The sequence below is a fragment of the Macaca mulatta genome, chromosome 7 (assembly GCF_049350105.2).
Source record: "Macaca mulatta isolate MMU2019108-1 chromosome 7, T2T-MMU8v2.0, whole genome shotgun sequence".
Lineage (NCBI taxonomy): Eukaryota > Metazoa > Chordata > Mammalia > Primates > Cercopithecidae > Macaca > Macaca mulatta.
Window position 1 is genome coordinate 162,834,293 of NC_133412.1, and position 24,105 is coordinate 162,858,397.

General features: G+C 39.9%; 1 protein-coding gene across 24 annotated transcripts in view; it reads right to left on the reverse strand.

Moving 5' to 3' along the window:
* Nucleotides 1–24,105, reverse strand: part of FOXN3 (forkhead box N3) — a 468,244-nt gene that overhangs the window by 430,870 nt on the left and 13,269 nt on the right. The window lies entirely within an intron of this gene.

Here is a 24,105-nt window from a genome sequence, read left to right on the forward strand (position 1 = left end):
AATAGCCATGCGTAGTGCTCAGCACATAATCAGCGTGCAATAAATATTTTTTAAATTAGTGTATGAATAGAGGAATAGCCAACTGAAGAATATAAATACCTTAGCCTAAGTGTGAAGAGTCTAGGTGAGCTGACTTTAAACTCACCTTTTTTTTTTGAGACAAGTCTCGCTCTGTCGCCCAGGCTGGAGTGCAGTGGTGCAATCTCGGCTCACTGCAAGCTCCACCTCCCAGGTTCATGCCATTCTCCTGCCTCAGCCTCCCGAGTAGCAAACTCACCTTTTTAAAACAGCTTTATTGGGATATTATTCACACATTTAAAGAATGCAACTTGACAAGTTTTAACATATATATACACCTGTGAAACCATCACCATGATCATCTCCAAAAGTTCCCTCTTGCTCCTTTTAATCCTTCTGCCAGCCATCTCCCCTGCCATCTCAAATCACTCATATGTTTTCTGTCCTTATAGATGAGTTTGCATTTTATAACTATATATATGGAATCATACAATATATATGCTCTTTTCTGGTAGGGTTTCTTCTACTTAACACAATTATCTTGAGTTTCTTCCATGTTGTCAAGTGTATCAATAGTTTATTTTTATTGCTAAATAGTATTCCATTGTATAGATATACCACCATGTGATTTCTCATTGGCCTGTTGATGGCATTTCCAGTTTGGTGTTATTGTAAATAAAGCTGCTATGAAGATTACATATAAGTCTTCGTGTGAATGTATGCTTTCATTTCTCTTAGACTGGCATTCTCTTAGACTTATTGACTGAAATGAGTAGATCATATGGTAGGTGTATGTTTACCTTTTTAAGAAATTGCTAAACTGTTTTCAAAGTGATTGCTATGTCTTGAATGCTTTCATCCCTCAAAATTCATTTATTAGAAACCGATCCCCAACGCAGCATTGTTGAGAGGTGAGACGTCTGGGAAGGTGCTTGGTTCATGAGGTCTCTGCCCTCATAGATGGATTAATGCCGCTATAGAGGGGTTTTCAGGAGTAGGTTCTCTCTCTCCTGCTCTTTTGCCATGCAAGGACACAGCATTCATCCCATTTTGCGCTTCCACCTTCTGCCATGGAAGGATGCTGGAAGAAGGCCCTCACCAGACCCAATGCTGGCATTCTGATCTTAGACTTTCCAGCTTCCAGAACTGTGAAGTCGTGTGTTCTCTCTCTCTCTCTCTCTCTGTCTCTCTCTCTCTTTCTCGCCCTGTTTTTATTTTTATTTTTTGAACTGGAGTCTCACTCTGTTGCCCAGGGTGGAGTGCAGTGGCACCATCTCAGCTCACTGCAACCTCCGCCTCCTAGACTCAAGCGATTCTCCTCCTCAGCTTCCTGAGTAGCTGAGATTACAGGCGTGTGCCACATCTGGCTATTTTTTGTATTTTTAGTAGAGGCAGGGTTTCGCCATGTTGGCCAGGCTGGTCTTGAACTCGGGGCCTCAAGTGATCCGCCCACCTCGGCCCCCCAAAGTGCTGGGATTACAGGTGTGAGCCACCGCACCCAGCCTATTTATTTATTTTTTAGACGGAGTCTTGCTCTGTCACCCAGACTGGAGTGCAGTGGTGTGATCTCAGCTCACTGCAACCTCTGCCTCCCGGGTTCAAGCGATTCTCCTGCCTCAACCTCCCAAGCAGCTGGGACTACAGGCATGTGCCACCACCACACCCAGCTAATTTTTGTATTTTCAGTAGCGACGGGGTTTCACCATGTTGGCCAGGCTGGTCTTGAACTCTTGAACTCAAGCAATCTGCCTGCTTCGGCCTCTCAAAGTGCTGGGATTACAAGTATGAGCCACCACACCTGGCCCTGACACTAGGTAATTTATAAAGAACAGAGGCTGGCCTGTAATCCCAGCACTTTGGGAGGCAGAGGCAGGCAGATCACTTGAGGTCAGGAGTTCAAGACCAGCCTGGCCAACATGGTGAAACCCCATCTTTACTAAAAATATTTTAAAAATTAGCTGGGAGTGGTGGCGTATGCCTATAGCCCCAGCTACTCAGGAAGCTGCGGCAGGAGAATCGCTTGAACCTGGGAGGCAGGGGTTGCAGTGAACCAATATCGCACTACTGTACGCCAGCCTGGGCGACACAGGGAAACTCCATCTTGATAAATAAATAATAAATAAATAACCTAGTGTCAGGTATTCTGTTATAGCAGCACAAAATGTACAATGACTATAGTGACCCAATTTTACATTCTCACCAACAGAATATGAGAGTTTCTATTTCTTTACATCCTCATCAACATTTAGTATAACTGGTCTTTTTAATTTTATAGTAGGTGGTGCAGTATCAAAATGTGAATTTAATTTCATTTCCCTAAAGATTTATAACGATGAGTATATTCTTAGGTACTTATTTGTCATCCATATATCTCTTTGGTAAAGTGTCTCCCCTCCCCTCCCGTCCCCTCCCCTCCAGTCCCCACCCGTCCCCTCCCCTCCCCTCCCCTCTTTTCTTTCCTTTTCTTTTTTCTTTTCTTTTTTTTTTTTTTTTTGATGGAGTCTCACTCTGTCACCCAGGCCAGAGTGCAATGGCACAGTCTCGGCTCACTGCAACCTCTGTCTCCCAGGTTCAAGCAATTCTTCCACCTCAATCTCCCAAGTAGCTGGGATTACAGGCACCTGCCATCATGCCCGGTTAATGTTTGTATTCTTGTAGAGACGGACGGGGTTTTACCACTTTGGCCATGCTGGTCTTGAACCCCTGACCTCAAGTGATCCACTCGCCTCGGCCTCCCAAATCCAAAGTGCTGGGATTACAGGCGTGAGCCACCGTGCCCAGCAAGTGTCTCTTTTCAAACTGTCCATTTTTTATAGGCCAATCTCACTTTTCAACCTTATTTTTTCCAGTATTCCTCTTTGTGTACCATTCACTCTAATCAAACTCAACATATAGGCCCCTAAAAGCACACACCTCACGCTTCCCTCAAAATCCCTCTATAATTTTGCTGATGCTGTTTCCTTCGCTTTAAATAACTTAATGCCTTCTTCACCTACATTTTTGCCAATTCAAATTCTATTGATCCTTCAAGTCCCAGAAGAGATGCTACATTCATTCTCAAGCCTTTCCTGAGCCCAGTTTGAGAGTAACAGTTTCCTCATCCAAGCTGCCAGAAATGTCTTTTTCTTCTGCCATTTCTAACTTTCTACCTTGATTTCTACTTATTTTTTGTTGTTTTTAAGTAAGGAAAGTAAATGTGTTTAAGTCATGTCTGCTTTATCATATGTATGTTAGAGAAATTCACGCCCCCCAGATCTTTGAGGTTGACTTTACCCAAATTCATTCATTAAATAAATATTCCCTGAGCATCTACTATGGGTCAGGCATTACTGGAGGCCCTTGGATATGAGTAAAACAGAGACTAAAAAAGCTCCCTGCCCTGGCAGAGTTGACATTCTAGCAGAAGGAGACAGATAATAATAAATAAATTATAGGCCGGTCTGAGTACAGTGGTATTTACAACTAACTGATCACAACTAATAGATTTCTTTATTCCTTCTCCATTCCCACTGATTCACTTGACTAGAAAAAAGAAAAAAAAAAGAAAGAGAGAGAGAGAGAGAGAGAGAAAGAAAGAAAGAAAGAAAGAAAGAAAGAAAGAAAGAAAGAAAGAAGGAGAAGGAAGGAAGGAAAGAGAAGAAATCATAGACAACAAATAGTAAATTACATAGTATGCTAAAAGATGAAGAGCGTTTGGCAAAAAGTAAAGGTAGGGCAGGGTGAAGGAGATTAGGGATGCTAGAGATTGTAGGGGTGGGGCAGGTGACAATTTAAATGGGGTGGTCAGGGTAGATTTACATGGGAAGTAACATTCAAGTGAAAGCTTGAGTGAGATGGGATCCTAGCCATGAGGCTACCTGGGGCTACATCCTTGTTGTCCATGCCTCATAATCTTCCTCTCTTCTATAGATTACCAGTCTTGAGGTGGAATGTCTATCCAATTCAGCTTGGTATCTTCCCTCTCAAATTACCCAGCACCAATGCCTGACCTGGCATACTGGATCAAAAGTATTTGCTGAATGAATGATAAAATAAATGAATGCATGGACAGGCTTTAAATCTGCTGGGAAAATATCCAAAAATGAGAAATAACATGAAAGCAGGATGTAAGAAAAGAGAAGAGAAAGGTTAATACGAGAGAGAGGATGCCAAAAGCCGAGCCTAAAAAGGAAAAATAAAGAAAAAGCTACAAAAGCACTTCTCACAGTAGAAACCTTGTCACGGACTCTGTGGAGGTTTTAGGTTCCTGATCACAAAACCAGCATCAGAAGCTGATGTGGTCTCCTATGCTTACCACGGATTAGCATGAGGTTCGTGAAGACGTCATACTGTCTCCAGAAATAAGCTATTCAACTGCTCAATTGCAACTACTCTCCCTAATCATGATTCAAAAAGTGTGTGTTATCTGAAGTAGACAGATGAAAAGGTACATTTTCTTGTGTTTGCTTATGCCTCTATCTTAGAAAATATTTAAGATGGCTTACCCAATGCAGGGGATGCGGGGCAGTAGATTTCAACTAAACAGGCTCGCCAAATGCTCTCCCTGACAAACCTCAGATTCTGGTATTCCCTCCCACCATTTCACTAGTATGCCTCTACTACTGGTGATGTGTACCCATCAGGATTTATTTGCTAAAAGACCCAGATTTGATTGTAAGCTTTTCACATCGATGCAAAAAGGGAAACATTTTCAATCACATGACTCAGTATCTGTAAGATAAAAGCAAATCAACTGTTGTCCCTGAAGGTCTCTATAAAGAGCTCACTGTATGTATTAGGCAGTGTAGTCCAGAGTAACAGAACCAGTAGATGTAGAGACATTTATAGAGATTTCTTTGAAAGAGCTAGCTTGCACAATTACAGGGGCTGGTGACTCCAAAGGGTACACTGGCAGGCTGGAGACCCAGGGAAGAGCTGATGTTGCAGTTCAAGTCCAGAGGCTGTGTGAAGGCAAAATTTCCTGTTTTTCGGGGGAACCCTGGTCTTTTTCTCTTAGGGTCTTCGACTGATTAGGTGAGCCCCACCCACATTATGGAGGGTAATCTACTTTATTCAACGTCTGCTAATTTAAGTGTTTTGTTTTCTGTTTTCTTTTTTTTGTTTTTTTGTTTTTTTTTTCTCGCTCTGTCACCCACGCTGGAGTGCAATGGCCGGATCTCAGCTCACTGCAAGCTCCGCCTCCCGGGTTTACGCCATTCTCCTGCCTCAGCCTCCCGAGTAGCTGGGACTACAGGCGCCCGCCACCTCACCCGGCTAGTTTTTTTGTATTTTTTTTAGTAGAGACGGGGTTTCACCATGTTAGCCAGGATGGTCTCGATCTCCTGACCTCGTGATCCGCCCGTCTCGGCCTCCCAAAGTGCTGGGATTACAGGCTTGAGCCACCGCGCCCGGGAGCCAATTTAAATGTTAATCTCCTCTAGAAAATCCCTTCACAGCAACATCTAGACTGGTGTTTGACCAAATACCTGGGTACTGTGGCCTAGTCAAGTTCATACATAAAATTACACTGTCTAAAATATGATTTGCAAATTCAAATGCCCATAGGAGCCAGGCAGACTAAGAAACTGAGTGAAGCTAGTTCAGATGATAGAGAACGACAAGGACTGAGGTCATCTAGAGGGTGTATGCCTCATCTAAAGGCAATGAAATTGAAAAAAATTTAAACCACTTGTGTGGGAGAAGCAACATTTATTTCAGGGTTAAAAAGCTCAGGAATCAGGCCAGGCACAGCGGCTCATGCCTGTAATCCAAGCACTTTGGGAGGCAGAGGCGGGCAGATCACTTGAGGTCAGCAGTTTGAGACCAGTCTGGACAATATGGTGAAACCTTGTCTCTACTAAAAATACAAAAATTAGCCAGGTGTGGTGGCATGCACCTGTAATCCCAGCTTTCAGGAGGCTGAGGCAGGAAAATTGCTTGAACCTGGTAGGCGGAGGTTGCAGTGAGCTGAGACCACACCACTGCACTCCAGCCTGGGTGACAGGGCAAGACTGTCTCAAAAAAAAAAAAAAAAAAAAAGCCCAGGAATCATAGTTTGGGTAACAGATAGAGAAATGGGCATATGGGGGCTTTTTTGTTTTAACATCTGATATAGTTTGGATCTGTGTCCCCTCTAAATCTCATGTCAAATTGTAATCCCCAGTGTTGGAGGTGGAGCCTGGTGGGAGGTGACTGGATCATGGGGATGGATTTCTCACGAAAGGTTTAGCACCATCCTCTTGGTGCCATCTTCACAATAGTGACTTCTCACAAGACCTGGTCATTTGTAAGTGTGTGGCACCTCCTCTCTCTCTCTCTTGCTCCTGCTCTGGCCATGTGACATGCCTGCTCCCCTTTTGCCTTCTACCATGACTGTACGTTTCCTGAGGCCTCCCCAGAAACCAAGCAGATGCCAGCATCGTGCTTCCTGTACAGCCTACAGAATCGTGAGCCAATTAGACTTATTTTCCTATAAATTACCTGGTCTCAGGTATTTATAGCAATGCAAGAATGGCCTAATATAGGACCAAAAAAGCCCAGGAATTGTGACTTGGGTAAAGTAAAAATTCAGCAATGGGTATATGTCAGCTTTTCTGTTTTAGCATCCAGCAACTTAACAACCATCAACATGGCCTGATGGCACCAAGATAAAGGACAATTCAGAGAGTGCTCCAGGCTCACATCACGTGACACAGAGAGCTCGCTATTGGCCAGGTTAAATTCAGGAACAGGTTGGACTACCAGCAATCCTCCACAGATATCACCATGCCCAACCAAATACCGGAAAGGTGTTGGGTAGCAGTATATTTGTGGTTAAACTCCTGGTCAGCAGCTGGACTGTAGCCCTCCTGTATAGCTAGTTAAGTATGAAGATACATGATTTAAGACACAGCAGGGGTAGGGCTGCTATCTATATTTGGCAAAGATAGAAACCCAAGGCATTTGGTACCCAGGGGCAAAGCCAACACTCCTCTGAAAAGCAATGATTTCAGGACACTTTAATACCAGACAACTGGGCCATCAAGTTCCCATAGAGAGTGAAAAACTTCTAGCCTGGAATTTTGTGAAACCTAATCAAACACACATCTTTTAAAGGGTGTACAATGTCTAGCTTCTCACCATGCAACTTCTTAGCGTGCCCTCAAAGATGAACTAGTTGCAAAACATACGCCACAAATCCAGTGACTTGCTGTATGGTATTATTAACTATAAACCAAGTCAAGGTTGGGAAACATCTACCAAAAAAAATTAAATATTTGAACTGCAGTCATTGTTTTTCTGATAATAATTAACCAGCACAGCTGTTTACCATGCGCACTCCCAGGTCATGAGACCAAAACACTCTTGCCCTCATATGAGATGATGTGTTCTTCTAATATCTAGAAATAAACACCCTCCTCTCCAGACCACTACCCAGATTACAAAAGCATTTCAGATTTACCTACAGGTGTGAGCCACTTAAAAACACAATCAACTTGTCAAAACCTTTAACTTCCACAAAATCAAATCACTGATAAAAGTCAAATCAGTCTCATTTTGAAAAATCTCAAGATGGTAGAAGACACCGCCAGTGCCTTGAGCCTGGTCGTGGTACTCCTCACGATTTGAGAATCCCACAGCCCATGCCGGGCCTCAGCAACATTTCCTATTCCCCGCTTCGATTGCATAAGGGGAAGAGGAAGAAAAAGCACACCCAGCCAAGGTCTACAGGCGAACAGTTGTGGCCACACCGTGCAGCATGAATTTGAAATGCTGTGAAGGCAGCCCAGGACTGGAAGTTGGATGCTTTCTACCCTGAAACCACCTAGCAACAGTCAAGATGCAGCTTCTTAAAATCAGCCATGAGAATGAAGTGTGGGGGGTGGGGGGGCGCCTATTCCTAGTGATTTTTATTTTCCATAATAAGCAAATTCTGAGAAGGGCTGTGTGGCTGTATTCTCATCACAAAGCTCCAAAGGCTATTTTAAGAGCACCCTGTTTCTGCTTAGGAGAGGAAGAGAAACTCAGCCCCTTCAGGCACCTCAGAGCTGTCCCAGCTTCCCCTCCTGACTCCTCCTTTCGGAACAGTTTGGAAACAAGGAAGGCAGCTTGGCCAAACAGGGCAGCAGTGCTTAGCACAGGGGATGGACTGATGCCGGGCAGGCCCCAGGTTTCCTGGGCATCTAAGCAGCCGAAAGGAGAAGGAACCTACTAAGAGTTGGATATGGCACCAAGTCGATGTTACCATTTGAATCTACCCACCTGCCAATGACATACAAAAGAGAACATTTTTTTTAAGCTCAAAAATGGAAAAAGGGCAGAGTATGCCAATGATTACGGAGATGGGCAAACCAACCAATGAATGATTTTTCAGCCTTCATGTTCGACCTGTAAGTAAACTGAAGATGTGCAAGTCATCCTTTCTGCCCTGGGAGAGTTAACGTTAACCCACAAGGACAATGAGAAGGGGAGAGGAGACCCAGCAGATGAGAAAGATGGAGTAATTTCTGGAAGACTGAGGGTACGTGGAAGAGTGACAGCTGAACTCAGGCAGAAGGAGGAAAGCTGACACTCAAAAATTCCAGCAGAGGGGAGAACGGAGCAGAATTAAGTGCATTCACCCCACTGAATCCTAAGAAGGCTCAGGAATCGGAGGCATCAGATACAGAGAAAGTGGGGATGAGGTGTGGGAGTTTAGTTAGACTTGTTGGGGCTCAGAAAACAACACAACAAAGTGGAGGCTTCAGAAGCAGCCCCAGAAGCAAAGTCTCTCTCTGACTTTCTCCTACTCTCCTGTCTCTAACCCCCTCATTCTCCCTCAAGGTAAGCCATGGAAACTAGAATTCCTCTTCCCCAAAGCAGGACATAGAAACCAGAACCCCCAGAGTCAGCCATAAAACCTAGAAATACAACTCGAACCTTCCCCCCACCACCCTCGCCTTTCTGTGCACAAAATTCTCTGATCTACCTTATCTGATAGTAGCTCGTAAGACCCTTATCCAGGGGAGGTCTACCCCATACCTGGAGTGAAAGAATGCCACACAGAGAGGCCACGAAGAATCTGAACAGTCAGGCCTTGCTGGGATCATTCTCTCCTTGCCCAATCACAGTTTTACACGACTGTCCATTATGCATCAAACCTAAGCATAAAAATGGATAGCCTTCTCTATATCCTTAAGTCTTCATTCCAAAGGCTCTTGTGTCACATAAGGCTATGATTAAGTAAATTTGCTATGGCTTTCTCTTGTTAACCTGTTTTTTGGTATAGGAGTGTCGGCCGTGACCTCTATGACAGGGAGAAAAGGGATCACCTTATTTCCAGCCTACAGAATCCACAGTGAAAAGTTCGATCTTCATATTCTCAACCCTGGGAGTCACAGCTCGGAAGAGAGCAGAGATGAGACATCAGACTGAAAAGCAGAAGGCAAAAGCTAAACTCCGTGCACTGAATGATAAGAGTCCATGACCCTTGCCCACCTGGCTCCCAGAATGCCAGCACCCAGGTTTATATCCCCTACACAGGAGATTAGGAGATTCTTCTCTGAGAAGGAATGGCCCCAGAGGAAAACCTCTGGAGAGATACTGATATTTGAGGAAACTGGTTCAAACATCCAACCACTCCACAGGGAAGCTCCTCAGTCCATGAGCAGCACTATTCAGGCACACAGTATCCAATAAGCTCTTCTGAACCTTGTAAGACTCATTTCAATATGAAAAGGAAACTCAGGCATCACCAGGAATTTAAGGAACATCTACACTGTGAAAGTCAGACATCTAAACAAACAGGAGAGGTGTGGTGGCTCACACCTGTAATCCAAGAACTTTGGGAGGTTGAGGCAGGAGGATCGCTTGAGCCCAGGAGTTCGACACCGGCCTGGGCAACCTAGGGAGACACCACCTCTACAAAAAATTTTTAAATGAGCCAGGAGTGGTGGCACATGCCTGTAGTTCTAGCTACCCAGGAGACTGAGGCAAGAGCATCACTTGAGCTCAGGAATTTGGGGTTATAGTGAGCTGTGATCATACCACTGTACTCCAGCCTGGGTGACAGAGAGAAAAAAAAATCAAAATTGAAATTAAAAGCCAATAAGAAAAGCAAGAAACTCAAAGGAAACAGAGATAACACAGGAAACAGAAGAAAATACCCAAAACTCTAATTAATGTTCTAAGACAAGAGAAGGCATTGCTTATGTTAAAAGAACAAGAAACATTCAGGAAAAACTTAAAAGGTCTTGGAAATAAAACATATGAAGGAAAAAGAATTCCATAGATGATTTGGAATTAAAGTGATGGAAACTATCTGGAAAGTAAGGCAATAAGACAAAAAGGTGATTAAGAAAAATAAATAGGCAAACAGAAGGATCACCCCAATGTTCAACTAATAGAGTTTCTAAGTATTGAGAGATAATTTTTTAGGGGGGAGAAGGATTTAAAACAAATGAATACAAAAGCAAGCAAATAAACAAGCAAAACCACAAAATCCACAAGAACCTTACCTAGAACAGGAGCATAAGTCTTCCAATTGAAAGATCTGTTTAAATGTACAGCAGAATGACTTATAAAGACACAACAAGGGTGTAGTATCATGAAATCTCACACCAGGGATAAAATCAAAATTCTAAAAGCTTCCAGAGGAAAAAAAAATCTATTCACATAGAAAAGATGAACCATCAAAATGGCAGATGGACTTCTCAACAATAGAAGCTAGACGTTCATTGAGTATTGCCTTTGAAATACTGAGGAAAACTTATTTTCAACCTATAACTATATACCTAACCAAACTACTGACCAAGAGAGGGGATAGATTAGAGATACTTTCAGAGATGAAGTTCTTGGAAAATTAACCTCCTGTGCTCACTTAGTAAATGATTAGAGCATGTGCTGTAACAAAACACCAAATGTAGCAAACCAAAAAAGAAGAGAACATGGGATCCAGGAAATGAGAACAATACAGGAGACAGGTGAAAAATAAGTCCCTGCACAAAAACTGGGCCAAAACAGGCTTATAGAGCAACCAGGCCAAGTCAGAACAGGAAAATCAAAGTGGAAGGCATGCATTATTTGCCAAGTTTGAGCAACAACAAAATCACATTGAAAGTCCGCTGGAAGGCATGGGATGAACAGGCAGGAAGCAAGGAGGAATAGAGAGGGAAGAAGGAAGGAGGGAAAGAGAGAAGGAGGGAGGGAGGAGGAAGGAAAGAAGAAGGGAGGGAGGGAGGGAGGGAGGAAGGAAGGAAGGAAGGAAGAAAAGAAGGAAGGAAGGGGAGGGAGGGAGGGAAGGAGGGAGGAAGAAAGGAGGGAGGGAGGGAGAAAGGAAGGAGGAAGGGAGGAAGAGGGAGAATGGAACGAGGGACGGAAGGAAGGAGGAAGGAGGAGTATGTTTAGAGAGAGAATCATAGAGAGAGAAAACAAATACATATAAATCAAAAAGAGACAAGGTTTATTAATAGCAAAAAAACACTAAAAGTTGGGTCAGGCAAGGTGGCTCATGCCTGTAATCCCAGCACTTTGGGAGGCCAAGGCGGGTGGATCACCTGAGGTCAGGAGTTCGAGACCAGCCTTGCCAACAGGCAAAACCCCGTCTCTACTAAAAAAAATACAAAAATCATTGGTCTCACTGATGAATAGTGTTCACATTATATAAATGGAATGTCAATTCAAGGCAAAAGAAGGCAGAAGGTCTAAATTCGCATTACAATAAGTCTATGGATAATTTTAAATTGATTAAAAGTGATGAAAATGATCTTAGAGGGTTTTTTAAATATATTTTTTTAAGTGTTTACACTGTGAAATATCACATAGAGGAGTACACAAAACGCAGCTCACTACAGGTTCAACCTCAGCCTCTCTAGCAGCTGGGATTACAGATGCAGGCCACGTGCCCAGCTGATTATTTTATTTTTTATAGAGATGGGGTTTCCATGTTGCCCAGGTTGGTCTCAAACTCCTGGGTTCAAGTGATCCGCCCACCTTGGCCTCCCAAAATGCTGGGATTAAAGTTGTGAGCCACTGTGCTGGGCAGCTATGGTTTCATCATGTCTATCGTTTTATATAAATGGAATTCAGATGTGTGTGGTGAGGACTTCTTTCACACATTAATGTCAATGAGCTCATCCAGGTTGTGTAGCTATAGCTTGTTTTTATCAGTATGTCACTTTTCATATATACCATAAAGTATTTATGTATGTGCACACAACCATGCACATTATATTATATGCTTCATGGACACTGGGTGGTTTGAGCTTTTATGAATAATGGTGCTATGAACATTTCTATCCATAATTTTGGGTACACATGTATTCACTTTTCCATTGTGCCTGTATATCAGTATAGAATTATTGACTTACAGAATATGCATATGTTCAACTTTTATTAGGTAATGCTGATTAGTTTTCCAAAGTGGTTGTACCAATTTACACTCTCACCACCAGTGTATGAGAATTCTCATTTCTCCAAATCCTCACCAACTCTTGGTATTGTAAGTCATTTTCAATTGTAGGCATTGTGGTGGACATGCAGTCACATTTCACGCGGTTTCTATTTCCCTGAAGACTTACGAAGTTAAACAACTTTTCACATGTTTATTCGACATTGGAATATCCTCTTTGGTGAAGTCCCTGTTTAAGACTCTTGTCCATTTTTCTTTTTTTTTTTTTTTTTTTGAGACGGAGTCTTGCTCTGTCGCCCAGGCTGGTGTGCAGTGGCCGGATCTCAGCTCACTGCAAGCTCCGCCTCCCGAGTTTACGTCATTCTCCTGCCTCAGCCTCCCGAGTAGCTGGGACTACAGGCGCCCACCACCTCGCCCGGCTAATTTTTTGTATTTTTTAGTAGAGACGGGGTTTCACCGTATTAGCCAGGCTGGTCTTGATTTCCTGACCTCGTGATCCGCCCGTCTCGGCCTCCCAAAGTGCTGGGATTACAGGCTTGAGCCAACGCACCCGGCTCTTGTCCATTTTTCTATGGGACTATTTTGTTTTTCTTGAATTGATTTATAGGAATTCTTTGTATATCCTTCATATAAGCCTTTCGTAAATTATAGATGTTGAAAATACCTCTTAATTTGCCTTTCATTCTCTGTATCTTTTGATGAACAGAAGTTCATTTTAGTATAGTCCAATTTTATCTGCCTTTTCCTTTATGATTGGTTCTTTTGGGTCCTGGCGCACACCTGTAATCCCAGCTACTTGGGAGGCTGGGGCAGGAGAATCGCCTGAATCAGGGAGGCAGAGGATGCAGTGAGCCGAGATGTAGCCTGGGCAACAAAGTGAGACTCTGTCTCAAAAAAAAAGTACCTTTTCTACTCTTGGCATTTTGTGCTTCCACATAAATTTTAGAATTGGCTTCTCAATTTTCACAAAACCCTCAGGATTCTGATTGGGATTACACTGACTCTGTACATCACTTTGAGATGAATTGACATCTTTTAAAAAGTAAGTCTTCCATCTCAGAAACAACATATATTCCTCCATTTGTTTAGGTCTTTAATTTATCTCAACAGTGTTTTATGGTTTTCAATATAGGGGTCTTGTTAGATTTATTCCTAAGTAATTTGATTCTTTTTATTCTAATGTAAATTCATGTTCTGTTTATTAGTGATAAAGAGACATACAATTTATTTTTTTCGTATTTGCCTCATATGCAACAAACCTTCTAAATTCATTTTAGTTCCAACAATTTAACCGAAATTTATTTAAAATTTTCTATATACTCAGTAATTTAGTCTCCAAATAATTAATAGTTTTATTTATTCCTTTCTAATCCTAATACCTTCATTTCTCTTTCTTGTCTCATCACACTACCTAAGATCTGCTGTGCAATAATGAATAGAAGTGATGATAGATGGCAGATTTGTCTTTTTTCCTACTCACAAAGGGAAACTTTTAACATTTCATCCATTAAATATGTTTCTTACTTTTTAATGATGTAAGCTATTTCTTGTATATACCCTTCTTACAGTAAGAAAACTTCCTTTTCATTAGTTTGCAGAAGTCTTTTTTAAATCGAGAATAAATGTTAGATTACATCAAATATATTTTCTACATCTATTGAGATGATCATGATTTTTTCCCTTTATGCTGCTAATACACTAAGTAACACTGACTGATTTCAAATATATTACCCTAACCTTGCATTTCTAGAAGATAAACAACTTGATCATGATGAAGTAATTTATCGCTGGACTCACACTACTAATATTTTGTTTAGAATTTTATTTTATTTATTTATTGCACGTGCCACTATGCCCAGCTCATATTTGTAGTTTTAGTAGAGACGGGGTTTCGCCGTATTGGCCAGGCTGGTCTCGAACTCCTGACCTCAAGTGATCCTCCTGCCTCGGCCTCCCAAAGTGCTGGGATTCCAGGCCTGAGACACCGTGCCCGGCCTTGTTTAGGATTTTAAAATTTATATTCATGAGTGAAACTGGCCTGGAATGTTCCTTTTTTATAACATTTCAGTCAGGTTTTAGTACCAAAATTCTAGTGGCCTCTTGAAACAAGCTGGGAGTATTCCTTCTTTTTCAATTCTCTGGTGGAGAGTTTGTGGAAAATATGTGTTATTTCTTCCTTAAATATTTGGTGAACTCAACAGTAAAACTATCTGGATCTGAAGTTTTCCTTATGGGAAAGTTTGTAATTACATATTCATGAGGAGACACAGAGCAACTCAGCCTGTTATTTTTCCTACAGCAGTTTCAGTATGTGGCTTTTTTAAAATTTTGTCCATTTCCTCTAAAATGTCAAATATATTGTCATAAAGTTTTTCATAATATTCTCTATCTTTTAAATATAGTTATACCCTGTTTTCATTCCTAATAATGGTTGTTTGTGCTATTTTTTCTTGATTAGTCTCACCAGGATTTATTGATTTTATTAGTCCTTTGGCTCTGTTGATTCTCCCTATGGTAAGTTTTTTTAAAATTTCATTACCTTTTCTCTTATTTTTATTATCTCCTTCCTTCAATATTGTAAAAATCTTTAGTTGTTCTTTTCTAACTTCTGGAAATTAATGCTTAGGTTATTTTTAAACCTCTCTTCTTTTCTAATATATGCAAATGTAAATAGGCTTTAAATGTCCCTCTAAGCATTGCTTTAGATGCATTCCACAATTTTTGGTATGTCATATTTTCATTGTTATTAATTTCCAAATATTTCCTACTTTTCATTCCCATTTATTCTTTGACTTGTGACTGCTTAACTTCTAAACGTATGGGGATTTTTCATTTATATTTTTTGTAATTGATTTCTAGCTTAATGTCACTGTAGTTGGAAAATATACTCTACAATATCCATTCTTTGGAATATGTTAAGAGTTGCTTTATGACTCACCAAATAGAGAGCACTGGCAAATATTCTATGTGTACTTGAAAGGAATATCTATTCTATATTTGTTGGATGCAATGTTTTATAATTAGATGATGTTTGTTAATTAACTTTGTTCAAATTTTCTATATCCTTATTTATTTTAATTGTCTCTAGATTGTATCAGTTATTAAGAGGTGTTTTAAAATTTCTAACTATATAGATATCTGTATTTCTTCTTGCAGGTCTTATAATTTTGTGTGTGTATGAGAGAGAGCAAGTGAGCACAGTGTAAGTGAATTGAATCTTTCTTATTATGAAATATCTCCTTTATCTCTAACAGTGTTCCTTGACTTACAGTTATACAATCTTTCTTTGGGTTAGCTATACGGTCTTTCTTTTGCATGGCATATCTTGCTACATTCTTTTATATCAAGCCCTTCTGTGTGTTTATAAGAAAGGTACGTCTCTTTAAAGCATAGTTTTAAAAATCCAATCTGATAATCTTTTGACTTTTAATTTGACTATTTAGTCTATTTATATTTAATATAATGGCTGATATTTGATATAAATCTATTATTCTACTATTTTTTTTATTTGTCTCACCTATTCTAGGATCCTTTTTCTCCTATTTTTCATTTTTGTTTGAATTTCTTTTTTCTTTTTTTTTTTAAATGGAGTCTTGCTCTGTCACCAAGCTGTAGTGCAGTGGCAGATCTCAGCTCATTGCAACCGCCGCTTCCCAGGTTCAAGTGATTCTCCTGTCTCAACCTCCCGAGTAGCTGGGACTGCAGGTGCACGCCACCACACCTAGCTAATTTTTGTATTTTTAGTAGAGATGGGGTTTCACCATGTTTGCCAGGATGGTCTCGATCTCTTGACCTCATGATCTGCCTGTGTCAGCCTCCCAAAGTGCTGGGATTACAGGCGTGAGCCAATGCACCTGGCATGAATTTCTTAAGTATTCTTTATTATTCTATTTTCCCTCTTTCTTAGCTTGTTATTTATATATTCTGTCATCATTCTTTTAAAGATTATCTAGAGTTTAAAACATGCATCCTTAACTTATAAATGACAACACAACTTGGTTATCACTTCCTGTACACTACAAGGAACTCAGAACAATTTAACTTCATTAACTTCTTTGGATTTATGTTCTTTTACCATGTATGTTATTCCCTACATATTTTAAACTCCAGAAAACATAATAATTATTATTTTATGCAGTCAATATTTATTTATATTTAACCATCTAATTCTTATTTCTATTGCTCTTCATTCCTCCTTACATTTCTGAGCTTTGATCTGGGATAATTTTCCTTCTGTCCCAAGGATACTTTTTAGTGAATATTTCCCTTAGTATAGATCTGTTCATGATTTTTTAAATTATTCATTCATTTATTTTTATTTTTTAATAGAGACAAGGTCTCACTATGCTGCCCAGGGTGGTCTCAAACTCCTGGGCTCAAGCAATCCTCTCACGTCAGCCTCCCAACATGCTGGGATTACAGGCATGAGCCACCATGCTCAGCCTCATGATAATTTTTTAATATCTTTAATCCTGCTTCATTTTTGAAAAATCTGGCAGAGATAGAATTTATAGTTAATAGTTGTTTTCTTTCAGCAATTTGAAGATAGCATTCCACTTCCTTCTGACATCTATTGTTTCAGTTGAAAAGTCAGTTGTCAGTCTTACTTTTCCTTTATAGATAAGAGGTACCCACTCCCCAACCCTGATGCTTTTCAGCTTTTCTCTTTGTTTTTGTTTTATAAATGTTACCACGCTGTCCCTATGTTGTTCTCTTTGGTTTTGTTTTCAGAAATTTTACTATGTTGAATCTTTGTACTTATCCTGCTTGGTGCCCTAGGACTTCTGGATTCTGTGGCTTTGTGTGATTTGTTAGTTTTAGAACTATCTCAGCTATTTTTTTCCTTTTTTTTTTTTTTTAATTTATTTTTGAGATAGAGTCTTGCTGTGTCACCCAGGCCGGGGTCCAGTGGAGCAATCTCGGCTCACTGCAAGCTCTGCCTCCTGGGTTCACATCATTCTCCTGCCTCAGCCTCCTGAGTAGCTGGGACTACAGGCGCCTGCCACCACGGCCAGCTAATTTTTTGTATTTTTAGTAGAGACAGGATTTCACTGTGTTAGCCAGGATGGTCTCGATCTCCTGACCTCGTGATCCGCCCACTTCAGCCTCCCAAAGTGCTGGGATTACAGGTGTGAGCCACTGCGCCCAGCCCTTTTTTCCAATTATTTTTTATGTCCCACTTTCTCTCTCCTCTCCTGCTGAACCTCCAGTTACATGTATATTAGGCCTTTCCACCATATTTAATATGTCTTTCACAATCTGATATTTATTTTCCATCTAAAAGCCTCTAAATGCTTTATTGGTGATATTTTCTTCTGCTCTTCTAGTTCACTGACTCTCTCCTCAATTGTAACTACTCTATTGAACCAATTCATTTGGTTTTTTAAAGTTTAACTTTTAAAGTACAATGTACACAACATAAAATTCACCCATTGTAAGTGTATATTCAATGGTTTTAGTAATTAATTCATTTATGCAACAATAACCATCACCACAATCCAATCTTAGAGCATTTCCATCACCCAAAAAAATTCACTCATTTAGATTTCAACTGCAGTAATTGTGTATTTCAGTTCCAGAAGGTCTATTTGGTCTTATTTACAATTTTCAGTTCTCTGGCAGAGTTTCAATCTTATCTTTTAATTCTTGAAACATATTAATCACAGTTATGGTAGGGACCATATCTGATTAATCCATTATCTGGACCTCTTGTAGGTATATCCAATCTGTTTATTTTTTTTATTGGTTTTTAATAATATCTGGTCTTCTCCTGTATCTATTATTTCTACTGACTGACAGATATAGTACAGGAAAAACTACAGTGATAACATGAGTTTCTGGGAAAAGCATCTTCCTCCAAAGAGAATTTTTACTCTAGTTTCAGGCAGGCATCTAGGCTAGGGGCACTAATCTGAAATTATTTGGGTTTTGGCTTCAGTACCTATGTCGTATTTCTGATTCACCTAGACTTAGAGTTCTCAATGAAAGCCTAGGTTGTTTACTAGGGCTTCTGCTCCTTCACAGGACCTAAATACAATTGCCACACCCTCAACCCCATGAATTTGTTGAAAGCTATGCTACATTTCTTAATCTCTTAGCCTCTACTTTCTGAACTGAAATTTTTCTCAAGAAGATAAAACTCGAAAGCAGAGTTCATCTCTCTTGAGTTTTCTACCACTCCTTACTCACCAACCCAGATCTTGGTTCTGCAATTCCCCATTGCCCTGATGGCTCTCCAATTTTTCCAAACTGATTTTTTTTTCTTTTTAATGTTGAGCAGCTTTTCTCAGCAGAAGAGTTAATCAGAACAAACCTGATCTACTATTGCTAAATGTATGCACTACCACTGTAAGTCAGGTGACCATAATTTATCAAACCAGGATGTTCTTGAAAATGAAAGCAGACACTACTAGTGATTACAGGGGGGCAGTAAGCATAAAACAAAACTATCACAAACATGTCAGACTGTATGGTCATCCCAATAATTATGCATGGAGTGAATGAATTCTCTTAACAATCCAGAGGGATCAGAAAGGGCTCATTTCAACTCAACATTTCAGAAGAAACAATTGAGACAGATTAATCTGATGCCCCATGGAAATGCCAGCTGTTTGTAGGGTCCCTTCTAATCTCCTTTAGGGATTTAGTTTTTTCTCCAAATTTTCATTTTGGCAAATAAAACATAAATTTTCTCCAAATTTTTATTTTGCCTAAACAAAAATAATTTAAAAATCACATTGGCCACATCAAGTATATGGAGGTCTCGTCTCTTCCCTTTATGGTGACTGAATTATTTGGTTTTAAGGATAGAAGTAAACCCTTAATCATTGTGGGAAGAGATTACTCAGTGGCTCACTGCATTAACAGAGGAAGTGAACTATTACAGCCTGCCAGTTCCTGGACCCTATATACTATTAATGCCCTTAGCTGAGACTTGGTGCATTCGTGTAGTTTTGGGAACTCCTTCAAGTAAGAGAGAAATTTTTCTGGAAAAAAAGAGAAACCTTAGACTTGAAAAGAAAGTGAGTACAATTCGCAAGAAGAGCACTGCACCATATTCCCTTTTCTGTTTTATTAGAAATGCTGTATTTTGCTCTGATTTAGCAGAAATTCTACCCCTTATTATTCCATGAAGTAAACAATATAATAAGTAAAGGGTTTGCTCTGTCTTGGCTTCTGAGAGAGCTAGATTTACCTCCTGGGTCATCTTCTTAAGTGAACTCCTTTGGGCTGGAGAGCTGTTCTCTGACTAATGCCAGAGCCAAGCCCAGGGAGACGCTCAATCAAATAAAATCGCGTTGATGCCTAATTATAAACTCACCATGTCTTGTATTTTGCAGCCTGACCCTTCCTGGAATTTTGACGATGCTATTCAGGATACCACTTCCTATTCTTAATCTGCATATTTTAGATGACTTGATTCAAAACAATGTTTTGGATACAAACATTCCAACATTTTTCCAAAACACAGGCTTTATCAGCATATAAAGTAATTTGCCACATGCATTGTGTTTGCATCCTAGCAAGTGGATAATAGATTAGAGTTACTAAAATGTCACTGTGTTTTCCCATTCATAGTATACTGCAGTAAGAAAGAAAAGTACTCAGTGAAAGGAAAACAAAATACGATTCCACAATTTAACTTAGGTCCATATGCCATTGTCATTTATTAAGACCAATAATAACAGAAAATAAAAATAAGGCTTTGAAAACACTGAGCCAAGCAACAAAACAATTAGTTAAACTCAGGTACAGGGTGATATTGAGGCCAATTTTAACCTAGGGTCTGTTTCAGCTAAGATTATCTGTGGCCCTGGGGAATATTCAAGAGCTAAACTCCTCTGCTTGTTGATGTGCTCAACACTGGCCTGGAGACAGGTCAGCCTTCTTATGGGAGGCCTAAAACCAAAGGAAAAATGAGTACAAGGACTTTTTTTTTTTTTCTTTTCCTACTTCTCCATTGTTTTTCTACTCTGCTTCATCTAATCATCTCTGGGGCAGGGTCTTCACTCCCTACATCCAGCCCCTCAATAGTACTAGCACCGTGTAGACCTCAACAGATATGTCCAGGTGGAGTGAATGAATTCTCACAACAATCCAGATGGAGCAGAAAGGGCTCATTTCAAGATAACATCTCAGAAGAAATAACTGAGACAGACTAATCCGATGCCCCATGGAAATTCCACTATTTCTTGTGGGGTCCCTTCTAATCCCCTTCAGGGATTTAGCTTTTTCTCCAAATTTTTATTTTGGCAACTTTCAAACCTAAAGAAAACCTGAGCCTAGGCCACATGGAGAAAGCCCGTCTCCACAAAAAATACAAAAATAGCTGGGCATGGTGGTGCACACCTGTGGTCTCAGCTATTCGGGAGGCTGAGGTGGGAGAATCAGTTAAGCTTGAGAGGTGGAGGTTGCGGTGAGCCGAGATCACTGCACTCCAGCCTGGGTGACAGAGCAAGATCTTGTATCAAAAAAAAAAAAAAATCCACAAAAGAAACAGAAAGAAATAAGAGGCAGACCATAAATATGGTCTGCATCCCTAAATATGTCAGCAGGTATCTCCTTAGAACAGGAACATTTTCATTCATTCAGAGGCTTAATTTTTTTAAAGCACACTGTGCATTCAAAACTGAGTGGTAGGTGACTTTTTTTTTTTTTTTTTTTTTTGAGACGGAGTCTCGCTCTGTTGCCCAGGCTGGAGTACAGTGGCGCGATCTCGGCTCACTGCAACCTCCACCGTCCGAGTTCAAGCAATTCTCCTGCCTCAGCCTCCCGAGTAGCTGGGATTACAGGCGCCCACCACCACACCCGGCTAATTTTTTGTATTTTTAGTAGAGACGGGGTTTCACCATCTTGGCCAGGCTGGTCTTGAACTCCTGACCTCGTGATCCACCCGCCTCAGACTCACAAAGTGCTGAGATTACAGGTGTGAGCCACCGCGCCCAGCAGGTGACATTTTCAAAAATCCAGCACAACATTCACACCTCAAGGAATGTATTATACAGTTGGTGGCTTAGATTATACAAACATAAAATGATTTGGGGAATTGAATCCTAAGGTTGATAGTGCTCTTTGTAAGTAAAATAAGAGCTCAGAGAAGTGAAAAGTAAGGGTGGACTGAGGTTTCCGAGAGGAAATACGTGGCAGAGATGGACTGGCTGTTCATCAAACCTGTTTCATCTTCTTCCTGGGCAAACACCTAGACCACCTTCCCAGCAATCCCCCTTGCAGTCAGATGTGGCCACATTACCAAGTTCTAGCCAACGGAAAGGGAAAAAAAAAAAACCTGAGTCACATCTGGGCCTAGCCAATATAACCAGCCATTCATGAGCCTCCACGTGCTTTTCCTTTAAAGCTAATATGATCCAAATAAGCACCGTGACCTTGGAGCCATGCGTTGAAAATGACAGTCCTAAAATGCCAAGTAGTTGGCTCGCTAAAACCTGAAAGAGAGGTATCCACTAATCAGGTCACCCATTTGGGGCATGTAAGAAACAACTTCTATTGTTTTGATTCATGGCACCATTTTGGTTTTGTCAAAGAAGCAGGGATTACCTCAACTAATATGTTGGAACTTAAAATACCCCTGAATACCTGCAGAAGGAGGTGATAATTTGAAAATAAGGATTACACTCTTTTCTCTATTGCTTTCTGCACATACGATCCGTACCATAGTTGGCCAAAGGAATTCATGTGTTTCAGGATATATTAATATTATTAAAGAAAAAATACAAAGAGAAGGAAGGATGTAAGTTTCTTTTCTGGTAGTATGGCAGAGTAAGTACCTGTCCAATCATCCAACTGAAAACAACCAAACATGCCGGACAAAACATTTTCTCAAAAATAGTTTGAAACATATTCATGAGTTCACACACAAAAAAATAAGGCACACTCTGAACAGAATGCTTATATTAGTTTTCACCTTGAAGGCATTTAACAAACTGGGAGAACCTGAGCTTCTGTTTTTACAACTTAGCAGGACACAGGGGAAAGCAGATAAACTTGGTGACATTTACAAAGGCCCACCAAGATAGAGTGTAGAATAAGAGGCATCCAGCTACAGAGAGGACTTTAAACTGCCTGTCTCAAAAATAAGTGCTATGTAGAAATGGAAAAGTCTTTACTAAAAAATGTGTAACCACAAGGTAGCCCTCACAAGAGTTTACAGGACAAACTGATTACCTGTTTTGTCCCCAGAACCTCAAGTTGAGAATTTTAAGTCCTTGCCTTTGCAGGTTGATAATGATCCCAGGAACCTGACAAAAAACAAATGCAAATTCTAGAGAAACTCACTTTCAACTCCAAAGATAAAGAGTTGATAAAGAATTCCCACTAATAAAGTTTCCAAAAACAAAGCAAAACAAAACAGAGAGAGAGAGAGAGAGAAACAAAGCACCATGAACAACAACCAGGGAAAACAATAGAGAGGAGAACCAGGCCAACAAACACTTCGAACTTTAAAATGATCAGACACAGAACATAAAATATTGTTTAAATAAATAACAGGGAACAAGTATATAAGAATTGAGCTAGATCAGATAGATTAGACACAGGAAACCAGAGGGAAAAAAAAACTGAATAAATTATCTAGACTGCAGCACATAGAAATATAGAGATAGAAAAGATGACAGAGAAGCTAAAACATAGAAAAGACAGAACAGAGGTCTAACATATGCTTAATCTCAAATCTGGAATTAGATGAGAAAGAGTACAGAGCAAGAACTGCAGTCTAAGAATCTTCCAGTTCTGATGAGAAAACCAATCCACAAAATGATAAAGCCGCAAAACCCCCAAGCAAAATAAACACATAAAAATAAATTGGCATCCGAACACTTCATGATAAAATTGCCAAACACCAAAAATAAAGAAAATATCTTTAAAAACAGTCGTAAAGTACTCTTGAAGAAACGATACCTTCAACACAAATGGCAATAAGACTTAGCATTGATTTATCAGCAGTGGAAGTCAGAAAACAATTGAGCATCTTTAATACGCTGAGAGAAAATAACCGTAATTTTATACCTGGCAAAAATATATTTTATACCTAGCAAGATTCTATTTGAAGAACAAGGGGGAAATGGACATTTTTCCAGTGAACAATAGCTGAAAGAGTTGTCCATCAATTTATCCTCACTAAATGAAACCTAAGAGAAGTGATGAAGGGGTGGGTTGGGGGAAGGAGTTACAAGCCAAGAATGTAGTAAACATATGGGTAAATCTGAACAAACATTTCTGGTTTAAAATAATATGTAATCTGTGAGATTAAAAAAAAAGATAAAACTAAAACACTGGGCAAAATCGAAACCTAAATTAGTGGAGCAGTGACTGGAGTTAAGTGGTCTAAGGTCCTTGCATTGTTTGAGAGGAGAGGAAAGATACTAATTGGCTTTAGGCCTTGATAAGTATGCATGCTAAAATTTCTAAAGAACTACTAGAAAAGGATCTAGAAATAAAATATCTAGAGGACCACTAAGTGAATTATAAAAAAAGAAATACGGAAGAGGCATGAAAAATGGAAATAAAATGAAGGAATAAATTAGAATGTACATGTAATTACAATAAATATAAATGCATTATGTATTTCAGTTAAAAGACAATTATTTTTAGACTTCACAAAACAATATCCAGCTACATTGTACATGTCATATATAAAAAATGCAGCTTAAATATTAGGACACGAAGTTATTTATATTAGAAAAAATATATTATGTTTTTATTAACATATTAGAAACGAAAACTTC